This window comes from Hyperolius riggenbachi, chromosome 5, assembly GCF_040937935.1.
Source record: "Hyperolius riggenbachi isolate aHypRig1 chromosome 5, aHypRig1.pri, whole genome shotgun sequence".
Lineage (NCBI taxonomy): Eukaryota > Metazoa > Chordata > Amphibia > Anura > Hyperoliidae > Hyperolius > Hyperolius riggenbachi.
Genome location: NC_090650.1, coordinates 81,515,404 through 81,529,154, shown reverse-complemented (window position 1 = coordinate 81,529,154; position 13,751 = coordinate 81,515,404). Strand labels below are relative to the sequence as shown.

General features: G+C 43.9%; 1 protein-coding gene across 2 annotated transcripts in view; it reads right to left on the bottom strand.

The window, feature by feature from the left end:
• Positions 1-13,751, bottom strand: part of XYLB (xylulokinase) — a 351,409-nt gene that overhangs the window by 64,068 nt on the left and 273,590 nt on the right. The gene's annotated exons all lie outside the window — the stretch shown is intronic.

The window sequence follows — 13,751 nt, the reverse complement described above, 5'->3', positions numbered from 1 at the left end:
TGCGGTACCGATTTTCATTCAGTTTGATAATAATTATCTAATCAGATGGTCGATAGGCCGCAAAATTGCCATATTTATGTCCACCTTTAGTCCTGCAACTAAAATAAATGTTCGGTCTCTCATTTTAGCACAGTTGCATTATTTCCTGGATTATCATTAAAAATTCACTGATACCTCCCACTGTTAGATAGAGGTCAAAATACATCTACAGCATACATTGCAGACTAGCTCACTGGCGATTCATTTAATTAGATGCGCATTCATATTGTAGCAGTACACATTCTAAAGTAAATTAACATCACAGTGGGGTTCCCACCTATAGCTGCTAAGTGCACATAATTATCCGCTTATAAAGTGAACATCATCTACCACACACCTGCTGTCATATTACAGGCCTTTCATTTAGAAAATGTGCAACTCTAAAAGATCTACAGTCGACTATATGAACAGAAGGCAAATTCCTATGGTGTAGCATAATATAATATATAGGCAGAGATATTGTATTGGGAGTAGTGGGTTACTGTATATAATGTGCACATAAACACACTCATGGGTTGATTCATTAATCTTTATCGTGCTGTTCAGAGCAAGGTAAATTGTTTAGCACGAGTTAAAGTGGATCCGAGATAAAAAAACTAACTATAACAAGTAACTTGTCTATGTATCCTATCTAAAGTTTAGATAGTTTACACAGCAAATCTAGCTGCAAACAGCTTTAACAGTATATGATTATTTCTTCCTGTGATACAATGAGAGCAGCCATATTCTCCTTGTCATCATTACACAGGCAAGCTGCTCTGCATCTCCACCCCTCAGCCTGTGAAAACTCAATTCCCTCTCCTCCTCTCTCCTCCACTCTCTGCCCCTTACCTCTAAAATCTCTACCTGGTAATGCCTCCTCCTCCTCCTTCAAGAGAATCTGTACTCTAAAATTCTTACAATAAAAAGCATACCATTCTATTCCTTATGTTCTCCTGTGCCCCTCTGTGCTGTTTCTGCCACTCCCTGCTGCAATCCTGGTTTGTAATTAACAGTTTTAGGCAGTGTTTACAAACAAAAGACTGGCTTCTAACCAGAGTATCATAATCTGAAAACAGCTTACTGTGTGACTCATGCAGAGCTTGGAGGGGGTTTGTAAAGCTTCTGCCAATGACAAGCAGTGCAGTACATTCCACACATTCCAGCCTCAGCCCGACAGACACGACAGAGGAAAGGAGATAAGATTTATTACAGAGACAGTGCAAGTAGGAAAGGCTTCAGTAAGGTAGACCACATTAAAACAGGTATAGGAACTTATAGGTCAGAAGAAATAAGGCTCAAAATTTTGTTACAGAGTCTCTTTCAGGAAAAACCTCCTCCTCCCCAGACTGAGCTCCCATGAGCACTTGTTACATGGGACTCAGAATACCTAGGTGTTGGAGGAGCTGTGGGCGAGGGTTTGAGGAATGCCCTATAAACCAGTGTTCCCCAACCCTATCCTTAAGGCCCACCAACAGTACATGTTTTGCAGGAAACCACAAACATGCACAGGTGAGGTAATTAGTGTCTCACTAGAGCTAATTAACTGCCTCTGTGGATATCAACAAAACATGCACTGTTGGTGGGCCCTGAGGACAGGATTGGGGAACACTGCTAAACTATATGTAAGGGGCACAATTATGTATATATCCACTTTAAATGTAACACTTCCACACTGCGCAGCGTGTGCTCTTAAGGTGTGTGCGCTCGCTGTAAATTACGTGCACTAGTGCTGCACCGCGACCGCGATACTTGACTAGTGCGGCCGCTACTATGTTAACTGACATGTGACCTAACTGACCTGTGACCAGTCCAGTCATGGGATACGCCGAGAGCCATGCATGGACGCTGGAAAGCCGCCGGGACCTACAGGAAAGTTAGAAGAAGTCGCTGGAGGTTCGGTAAGTGTTTGTCAGGATCTCTCCTGTAGCATGTCCTGTCGGTTGCAGTGGAACTGCAACTTGGTAGTTCTGATTTCTCTGCTTGCATTTGGTTGCTTAGTTGTGATTGCATTCGCAATAAGTCTCTTTGGCCTCAATTCACTAAGATCATGCTAGAGATAATAAAGCAAGAGAAAACTTACCTCCACACGTGAGAGAGTTATCTTACCTCTTCATTCCTTAAGTTACCTCTCCTGTAGTTAATTTACCTCCTCTATAGTTAATTTACCTCCTCTGTAGTTAATTTACCTCCTCTGTAGTTATTTTCACATGCAGCTAATTAACAGCCTGTCTTTAACTCTGGAGTTATTTTAAGGATTGGAGAGTTAATTTAAAGACAGAAGAGTTAACTTTAGGCTTGCCTGAAGTAAAATGTTTCCTGAATACTACATGCCTTATCACCATGGTAACAACTCTAGAAGAGTTATTAAAGACAGGAGATAAGTTTAGTGAATTGAGGCCATTGTCATCTACAATTAGTCTGCAGTTCAGAGGACCTCAGGATGCTGTCATGATTCCACCTATGGTCCTGCTGCAGTTGAACAGCAGCCATGCAGCTCTGCATTCCCTACATGCATGTTGCTGCATGATATTGCATGCATTTGTAATGAGAGTTCTTTCCATCAATAGTCAGTCTTTAGTCTTCAACCAGACTAGTTCAGTATTGAGTGATTACCATTCAGCTGTGTGGGCATTTGCATGCCTGCTCTCATTGGCTGATGTCCATAGGAAAGCCTGCTCCTCCTTTCAGATCTTGCCCGTCATAGCTTTCAGCTCTGCCTTAGCTGGTGGGCGGCTGGGTCCTTCATGTGAATTGTGTATTGCATTGTTTAACCTTGTCTTTCTTGCTTGGACATGTACTGTACCCGCGGGGGTACAGTGAAGTCCTACCGATCCTGATAGCTTGGATTCTGCCATCACCACGTTGGTGACTGGTAGTATTCCTGTTAGTCCTGTTCCTGTGAACGTGACTGTAGCAGCGGTTGCTATTAGTTACGCTCCTACTTGTTTGTCTTATCCATGCCAATGTGGATGTTTGCTATTGCTGGGGCAGCAATTAGTTTGGCAAAACAATCTTTTAGTCTGTCTGTTCCTGCTAGTCCTGTTCCTGTGGACGTAACTATAAGCTGCGGTTACTATTAGTTATGCTCCTACTTGTTTGTCTTATCCGTGTCAGTGTGGATGTTTGCTACCGCTGGGGCAACAATTAGATTGGCAAACATTCTGTCTGTCTGTTGTCTTTCCTTGTTACTCAGTGTGGTGGACATCAGATACTCAGTGCTGCGGTCGCATTGTGCAACCATTGTGTCTTGTTTATTTGTGGCGGTTATCGTAAGCTCAGAGCGTCGGTTGCTCTGAGCAATCTTGCTCCCTTGTCCATAGCTTCTGGTGTGATCTGTGTAACCTCCTCCACAAAAGCATTCTGCTCTACTATCTAATATCACCAGGTTGCATAGTCTTGTTTGCTCTGGTGGTAGTCTGGCATTCCCGGCCTCAGCCGCTATATCTTGCATGTTAAGATCTGGGGGTAACCGAAGTCAGGAGACATATTCAGTGTCCTGTTCAAGCGTGGGCTTGTCTATAGGTAAAGACGGGGGCCAAGCTCAGAGCTATGGTAATAGTTTGGAGCATAGTGGCTGAAAGAAAGCAGGAGATCTGCAAGGCATTACAGTATTTTAATCATTGCAAAACCCCCCAAACTTAGTTCTTGTGATCCCCTCAGGTATGCCGGTTAGTTTAGACTTCCGGTTGCCTGAGTTCCAGATAAGGCGGAGTTTGCTGTATACTCAAACACTGAAGCTTTTTCACAATGCACTGCTATGTAGAGTCAGGACTGGGTCAGGCTACAGTGTGACCCTCACTGAGAAGAAATTACAACTATAAAACACTTTTCTAGCAGAAAATGGCTTCTGAGAGCAGGACAGATATAAAAGGGGTCAATAGTTCATAGATTTTAGCTGTGGCATACTTCAATTAATGTGTCATTGAGCAAAAACAATAAAATAGTAAAAACTTAAAAAGTAGATTTAAATATAAAATAAAACAGTTGAATATCTTAAAAAGTCATCTTTAATAGAAGGAGGATAGATACAACTGCTTATTTCATTAGTTTATTTTCACCTCGGGTGTCCTTTAACTCTGAAGCGGTTTAGATTCCACACCACAGCTTACCGCGGTCCTGAGCCGATCAACTGCGGGCTCTGCTCAGCTTCCTCCTATCGGTAAGGAGCCAGTTTCATTGACTCCTTACCAGGTGATCACTGTGAGCCAATCACAGTGATCACAGACCGGCCACATGAAAAAAAGGCTCTGGTCCTTAAAGGGAAGGTTCAGGGAGGGTGCCTAAAAAATAAAAATCAATTTCCACTTACCTGGGGCTTCCTCCAGCCCGTGGCAGGCAGGAGGTGCCCTCGCCGCCGCTCCGCAGGCTCCTGGTGGTCTCCGGTGGCCGACCTGACCTGGCCAGGCCGGCTGCCAGGTCGGGCTCTTCTGCGCTCCAAGGCCCGGCACTTCTGCGTCCCACGCCGGCGCGCTGACGTCATCGGACATCCGCTGGGCTGTACTGCGCAGGCGCACATCCGCTGGGCTGCAGGCGCAGGCGCACCCTCCCTGAACCTTCCCTTTAATGGGCCAGACCCTGGTGGTCCGGAAGTGATTAAACAACGGATCCCCCATAGTGATGGTTTGCTAGCAGCACTAACAGCTACTTCCGTCTCTTTGGCATCCTTGGATACAAAAGTCTACCACTGCTATCATCCAATTGGATTTTCTAATGTGTGCTATACTAAAATCCCATAATGCTTAGTAAAGTTTTTTTTCTTAAACAGGATTCCGCTTTGTTGATATAAGCCAGTAATATGTAGTAAATACCTCTCCGTGTGCTTCAAGTTTGCTCTCTTGCAAAATCAATGGTTTTTAACAATGACAAAACCTCCTAATCTACTGGAAGCTATTGAATCTGCAGCGCTATAGTAATAGTTCAGGCCACGCAATGCAGTCTTCTGTACCTTGTTTCTAATCCCTCTGCCCTTTCTGCAGCATGTTCCACTCTAATACACTTAATTAAACTACAGTAAAGAAACCTCTTTTCATTTCCGCACAGCGTTGCAGGGCAGCCGCAATTATCTCTTATCTGTTCCTCTCTGCACACCATTTACATAGCGCTACGTCTTTGCATTGTTTCTGTAAAGCATCAACCAATATATTGACACGAGTGCTGAGAGAGCCTAGCTGGCCTTTCAAGAACATGTAAATGGGAATAGTTCAGGTCGATGGGCAGCCTAAAGTAAGCTGTCCTTGCTATAATTAAAGAAAGGTTAATTTGTTCAAGGAACGTATTTTGTCTATGAATACAGGCCTTTAAAGCCGAAATAAGATGGAGAAATGGGTTGAGCAGGCATATACTGTCAGCTGTCCTGATGCCCGTCGCTCCCCTTGTTCTCCTCTCTGCCCCCCATCTTACCTAAAAGCATCCCAGAAGCCTCTTCCGGGTTGCCGGAGTTGGGCTTTACTGCCCAGGTGCTGGCTGGACTGCACGCATCCTACAGCACGGGTGCGGCCATGAGCACACTGCGCATGTGCATGATGTCACGATTACGCTGTAGGACGCGCACAGCCTGGCCAGCATCTGCGCAGTAAAGCCCAACTCCACTAGCTTCCACCAGCTTTAGTTCTGATTCTGAACTGCAGTGATTCGAACACCAACACTATTCATATCACAGATTGGATTAATGCTTGGTTCACACAGACATTTTTTTATCCATTTTCCTGGATCACAAAAAACTCACAGTTGACAGAGTCTCTGTTATTTTTAGGACCAGTTCACACTTGTCAGTCCCCAGACCTGAACAGTTTTTCTGGACGGGGATGCATTTTCACCAGAAGACTATGGTGGAAATGCACCTGCCATGGACTCCAACTGGACCAATGGACCAAAACTTACCATCAGAACGGACACTGCATTGTCTGCTCTGGTTGGCCAGTGCCAATCTGACTCATTGTAAACCAAGCTTTACTTCCAGCCTAAGTACTAAAGCCATTCGCTTTCCAAGGCTGGGTGTTAAAGAGAACCTGTGCTGAGTAAAATTATTTAAAATACACACATGAGGTAACTTCAAATGAACATTACATAGTTACCTTGCTATTAGTTCCTCTCAGAAGCTCACCGTTTTCTTCTGACAATAATCCCTTCCAGTTCTGAAAACATTCTTTCAGAACTGAAATATATCAGTTGTTGTCAGTTATTTATCAGCTGCTGTCAGTTATAGCTGAGAGGAGAACTGCTGTGTCAAGTAATGTCTAGGTTTCCCTATGGCTCAACTGGGCGATGTTACAGTTTAACAGTGTGCTGACCAGGAAGCTGTTATGGGGTAATGGCCATTTTCAAAATGGAGTACGGAAAATCCAAGTGGATGTGGATTTTTTTTTTTTGATCATCCCTGAACCTTCCCTTTAAAGACTGGAAACAAAATACACTTTAGTCCTGCTGCACGTAATTTGCAATTGAACTTTTCATATAATATTACAAAATGTAATCTGTAGAATGGCATGTTGGATCTAGACTTTCCTCTTCCTCACTATTTCTGGGTTATTTGTTCTGGATTATTATTTCTGTATAGAGTCTATATATATACTATAGACAATATACCTAGTCTGGAATAACTCCCAAGTATATCTCTATGTACAGTGACTTAAATTCTTTTGTTTATTGTGTCCTTGCCTTGGGCATATAGGAAGATAGCATTCATCTTCATAACTTAAAGTGGTCATATATACTTAAACACTTATACACTTAAAGTTTATTACAGTGAAGGTTTTAATATGGCGTAGTGTCATTGTTCAACATGCTCTGTAACAAATTTTTATTGTTATACTTATGACTTGCAGAGTTACAATATTTCATTCTGTCAGGCTGACGTCTGTGTAATTGCATACTGCAACGCATTTACTGTACATCTTTGCTTCACTGTATTTTATTGGCAACAATCATCTCAGAACATAAGAGCCTTCAAATGGAGCATAGTAATAGGTGCTGTGCTGCTAATGCATGTGCACACTGCTCCATAAGTGAGGAATTCATAATTCAAAAGCAAAATACAGATACCTGTGCAGACAAGCCCTAAGCTAGCCAAAACACTATGAGGATTCTGTACATGGGTGCATGTATATGCTGGTTCTGGCTGCAGTGGAACAAATCAGTATAGATACAAGGATAAGCACGGTTCTCAAATATTGAACCATGCATGTGCAGGACTCTCACACCGGTGTGATGATGCGTAGCCGGCCAGCGTGAGTACGCTCTTTAGGAAGAGGGAAGCAGACTGAACAACTTCAGGCCGAAGTCGTCTGCTAAGGGAGCTGCCAGGCGGGGATCGGGAGAGGAGCGAGGAGGACACTGAGGGACCTTGCTGCCTATGGTGGGCTGGAGGAAGCCTCACGTACGTGGAAATGTCATTTTTATGAAGTACTCGGTGTCTCTTTAAGCTCACCTTTATAAAAAAAACTTTTTAGTCTCTTCAACTGATTTACTATGCACTTTTCCTTGTATCTATATTGGTGAATAATCGGTGTAGTGGCGCACCGCTAGAGATGGCCTGAACCTCCGATTTTCGGTTCGCAAACCGGGTTCGCGAACTTCCTCAAAAGTTCGGTTCGTGCAAACTTTCACGAACCGCAATAGACTTCAATGGGGAGGCGAACTTTGAAAACTAGAAAAACTTATGCTGGCCAGAAAAGTGATGGAAAAGATGTTTCAAGGGGCCTAACACCTGGAGGGGGGCATGGCGGAGTGGGATACACGCCAAAAGTCCCAGGGGAAAATCTGGATGTGACGCAAAGCAGCGTTTTAAGGGCAGAAATCACATTGAATACTAAATTGTAGGCCTAAAGTGCTTTAAAACATCTTGCATGTGTATATGTTACGGCCAGAACCCGAAGTCTGGGCAAAACGCGACTTGGCTGTGCCCCTGCGGCCAATGTTAGAAATGAAATGATTCCCTGTAAGTTTAATGTATTTTCTGGCCGTCTCGCTGCGGCCAAATGTATCAACAGTTAGTTAATTTAATTAAATTAAGCCAGCGGCAATGTAACAGATGAAGCCACCGGCTTCAGCTCTCTCTCTCCTCCCCCTGCCTCCCTCTCTCCTATACAATACTGGCAGCTGGGGGACATGCGTGTCCCCCCAGAGTCGCTCGTCGCAGCAGGGAATCCTGCCGTTCCTGCAGAGCGGGTGCTGGCAGAAGCAATGTCTGCAGCCTCCCCGCTCTGCTTCGCTTGGGCGCGACGAACGACTCTCTCGGGGACACGCATGCCCTCCGGCTGCCAGTATTGTATAGGAGAGATGCAGGGGGAGGAGAGGAGGCAGAGCCGAAGCCGGCAGCTTCATCTGTTACATTGCCGCCGGCTTAATTTAATTAAATTAACTAACTTTTGATACATTTGGCCGCAGGAGGACTTTCGAGGCCCTGCCGTATATGAGATGAATCAACTTTAAATCCTTTAACGAGAATCTGTTATGGAGGGCAAGTCTGCCATCCATTCAAGTGAAAGGTATGCACTAACTGCCAGGTATAATACAATGTGCAGTCACAGATGCAGTGAAAGGTATGCAGTGACTGGTATTACAATACAATGTGCAGCTGTCACACAGGTGCAGTTAACAGGTATGCTCGGAGTGGTATATTACACAGTGTGCGGTCACACAGGTACTGTGAACAATTATGCAATGACTGATATTACAAATGTGCACCTGTCACACACACACACAGGTACCAGACAGGCACAGTGACACTGCATGCGCTCACATAGGTAGGTGGGCGCACTGAAGTGAACAACAGGTAATAGGTATATGCAGTGATGGGTATAACAATGTGCACCTGTCACACACTGATAGGTACCGGACAGGCACAGTGACACTGCGTGCGCTCACATAGGTAGGTGGGTGCACTGAAGTGAACAACAGGTAGTAGGTATATGCAGTGATGGGTATTACAATGTGCACCTGTCACACACAGACAGGTACCGGACAGGCACAGTGACACTGCGTGCGCTCACGTAGGTAGGTGGGTGCACTGAACTGAACAACAGGTAGTAGGTATATGCAGTGATGGGTATTACAATGTGCACCTGTCACACACACAGGTAGTCATTGAATGTGCTGGGTCTGGCTGGCAGTGGCACACACAGTAGGAATTACCAAGGCTGTCTATGCAACACAAGTGTCAGTGGGACACACACCTGTTTTGAATGCAAATTGTGTATTTTAGTCCACATTGTGGAGCTCTGCACATCTATTGCAGGTAGTCAATTCGGGTGCAGCCTCTGTAAGCGCTGCCAATGTCTCCTGCTGTACAAAACTCATGTACAGTAAGTATACCTATGGCTAGCTGCATCCATGTGCTTCAATTTGCATTTAAATTATAGATTAGGACTAGTACATGATTTGCATATAATTTGCATTCAAGGCATGTATTTAGCCCCTATGGGGCTCTCTATGCCTCTGTTGGTGTACAATTCAGTTGCAGCCTATGAGCTCTGTCATTTATTTGATGTCTGTTTGAAGAAATGTGTATACCATTTTATGATTAGCAGAACTAGGAAAAAATCATGTTTTTATCATTAGACTAGCAGTAGGTCTTCCCCGAGAAAACCCGTCATCGTCGTGGGGAACTCTAGTAGGGAATAATTTGTGCACATATTATTTATACTGAAGCTAACGTACTCCTTTGCTGTACCTGTTTTGAATGCAAGTTGTGTATTTTAGTCCACATTGTGGAGCTCTGCACATCTATTGCAGGTAGTCAATTTGGGAGCAGCCTCTGTTTGGAAGCGCTGCCAATGTCTCCTGCTTATGGCAACATCCTTTTTTCCGTAAGGGCTCCTGCACCCTTTTTTTGGTGTGCCCCCACACCTTGAAAATAATAAGTTCCGAAATACAACAACAGACATATGAGACATAAGATATTTTCCATAGTTGCCACTTCTTACATACATCTTAAATACATAATAATAATATGATAAGGGTATTAGGCTATGACTATAGTAGGCATTAGATGGTGAGACTCTATGAGGACAATCATTACTACATACTCTGTAAAGTGCTGCAGAATATGTCAGTCTTGTATACATATATACAGTGGGGTGCGAAAGCTTGGTCAACCTGGTTAATCGTCATGATTTTAATATAAAAAAATGCCAGTTAAATATATCATATAGGATACACACAGAGTGATATTTGAGAACTAAAATGAAGTTTATTGGATTTACAGAAAGTGTGCAAACAAAATTAGGCAGGTGCATAAATTTGGGCACCACAAAAAAGAAATGAAATCAATATTTGGTAGATCCTCCTTTTGCAGAAATGAAAGCCTCTAAATGCTTCCTGTAGGTTCCAATCAGTGTCTGGATTCTGATTGAAGGTATTTTGGACCATTCCTCTTTACAAAACATCTCTAGTTCATTCAGGTTTGATGGCTTCCGAGCATGGACAGGTCTCTTTAACTCACACCACAGATTTTCCATTATATTCAGGTCTAGGGACTGAGATGGCCCATTCCAGAACGTTGTTGTAATGATCTGCTCTGCTGTCTGCACAGGCAGGCAGCTTTTTGACCATTTTTCAGGTTTATATGCTGCAGGTCCCTGGAAAAGAGACCTGTTTTCATTCTGCAAGTTCCAGACTTGCTGTTTTGGTGAGAGATTTGCATCCACTTGTCATGCAAATTGCTTATCTGCTTCCTTTGAAGGCTTGCAGTATAAATACCATTTCCTCACAAAATTCCCTGCTGGTCATAAAGGTTTGGTTCTGCTGGACTTACCTTGAGTTTCAGCCCCTCTGCTGATTGTTTGCGAATATACTAGTGTAGTTAATTATTGGGGAGTGTATCTTGCATTCTCTATAGTTCTGTCAGGCTTTGTATTATTTGTACTTTTTATTCCTGTGCTGTTTTGTCTTGTCCCTGCGATTGTACTGTCGCCTGCGGCGGCTGACAGTAAATCGTTTGGTCTCGTTCCTAGATCGCATTCGCCCTGGCGGTAGAGGCGGTGGATCTCCTTTGTCTGTCTTGGAGTATAACCTTAGCTGCGGTTGCTACTGGTTACTCCTTTGGTCTGTCTTGTCCAGCACGAACGATTGCTGTTGTCTGGTGGGAGGCAACCGATTAGCAAGCGTTCGCGTTATTTGTCTGTCGTCATTGTTAGGTTCATGTGTTAGTTAGGGTTGGCAAGTTTTGTCACTGTTACGCTTATCGTGCGGTGGTCGTATAGTTAACGCGCTTGTCTCTGTTGCGCATATGGTGCGGGGACCGCGTTTAGGTAGTTATTTTGTTATTTTCTTTGACGTATAATAATAATCCAACATGCATACAGACTGTTTCGGATTGTTTGATCCTCATCAGTGCATGTTGGATTATTATGGCTCTGTACAAATTAACAAGCTGACACATCATTGCATTCCAGCTGTTCTGGAGGTGTGTTTAGCTTCTAAGGGTACAATGGTTAATTTGCATATATTCAGCAGTGATGCACTGGGAGACATCTCAAGCTCACTCCAACCTCAATTATCGCAAATTCTTTCTGTTTTAGGAAAGCAAACTTTTGTTTTTCTTAACATCTTAGTAAGGGGGCTTTTAGGACCATTGTAGTCCCTTACACACTCCAATGAGTTCTGGGTCACCATGAGCTTGCTGGTTAGTCTGTACCACTATGTCTATGTTAGGGATTAGATTGTGAGTTCCTCTAAAAGACAGTTAAACCAGGTACACATTATGCAGTTTAATAGGCAACGGAGCCGGCAGCCGACGCAGAAAGGTAATGTATAGTGTGCTGAGCATGGGGGGCACACTGAACATTAAGGGGACAGCATCAGGCCAGCGAGGCGGCGGATGCAGCGTCACAAGGCGATTCCAGATCCATTTCAGCATGAAAATAATTGGTAATTTGCCTACAGTAAATGGGCAGCCGATAGACCACTCTCTAATTAGATTTGATTAGAGAGAGATTTGTCTCTTGGTTGAATCTGTCCATCATCCCTAGATATATGGCTACCTTTATCCGGCATCAGCCAATCCCCATCTGTGCCAGATAACCGAGACTCTACTGTATGCGCTACAGGAAATGGCTGGTAAAAAGTTTCATCATGTGATGAAACAGCGGATACAAACATAAGAACAAACTGAGATGCGGAAGACCTATAAAGGTCATGTAAAGCATTTGTGTCTTGAATTGAGCTTTTTAAGCCTCTAAGCTTTTTGTAGCTATATTTGATTATTTGATTTCATTAGCTAATTTAAAAAAAAATCCTGTTTCAGTTTTATGTCACCCATCACAGACTGCAGGTAGCATTTTCATTATGCATTAGATAGAAGGGTTTCAGAATAGACATCTATGAAGACATATGACTGCTGTTGAAATATAAATACAGCAGGTATCAAAAAAAGGGAAGAGGCTCTATTGCATTATAAATAGCAGAGAAGATCATTTTGCTACAGGAAGACCTCTATGATTTTACTATTTATAATTCCCATTCTACAATAACCTGTGGATTATCAGTCCCCGGTTCTAATCTTTTATCAACATCCTAACCTTTAGAATTCAGCGCAAGCAGTCTGTCTGCCCACTTAAGAACATTATGGAGATTTTAATATACCCATCGATACTAATTGCCCTACTGCCACCAAACTGCTCTCTCTCACCTCCTCGTTTGACCTCGCCCAATGGTCCTCCACTTCCACCCACAAAGACAGCCACACTCTTGACCTTGTCTTTACCCGCCTCTGTTCTATATCAAGCTTTCATAACACTCCGCTTCCCCTCTCAGACCACAACCTTCTTACCTTCTCAATCAATTCTTCTCTACCGTCAACTCCTCCAACACTACACCATACAGTCACGCGCAGGAATTACCGCAACCTGGATGTGAATTCCCTGACTGAGGCCTTGCAACCTCTAAGTACCCTGTCTTCCTACACTGACCCTGAGGCAGCATCCAGTTACTTATTTAATGTAGTCTCCTCTGCCATGAATTCAGCCGTTCCACTCACCACCACCCGCCCCCGCCAAACTAACCGGCAGCCCTGGCTCACTGAACAAATCAAACAGCTGAAAAGGCACTCCAGGGTGGCAGAAAGATGCTGGAGAAAAAGCGCTGTTGTAGAAGACTTCAATCACTATAAACAAACTATGCAGGAGCTCAGGGATGCCCTCACTTCTGCTAAGCAGTCTTATTTCTCCTCGCTCATTTCCTCACAGTCCCACAACCCAAAACAATTGTTTAACACCTTTAACTCCCTACTTCGTCCCCCACCTCCTCCCCCTACCACATGTCTGTCAGCCGACAACTTTGCATCATACTTTACAAGCAAGATTGATGCAATACGTAATAGCTTCAACGCGCAACCATTTTTACCAGCACAGCCGTCACCTATAAATTCCTTCTGTCCGCCTGCACCCTCACCCACCACTAACTGCCTTCCCCCCGCTCCACAAGACCAGTCTCCCACTCTAACATCTTTCACCACACTAACTGAACAGTGTCTTTCCTCACTAATCTCCAAAGCGCATCTCACTACCTGTGCCCTGGACCCCATTCCCTCTCATCTAATCCCCCAGCTTTCCTCCTCCTTTAATCCCGCTCTAACAACTCTATTCAACCTTTCTATCTCCACTGGCACTTTTCCTTCCTTATTCAAACAAGCTATCATCACACCACTAATCAAAAAACCCTCTCTTGATCCAACTTCTCTATCCAACTACCGTCCTGTCTCGCTCCTCCCCTTTGCTTCTAAACTGCTGGAA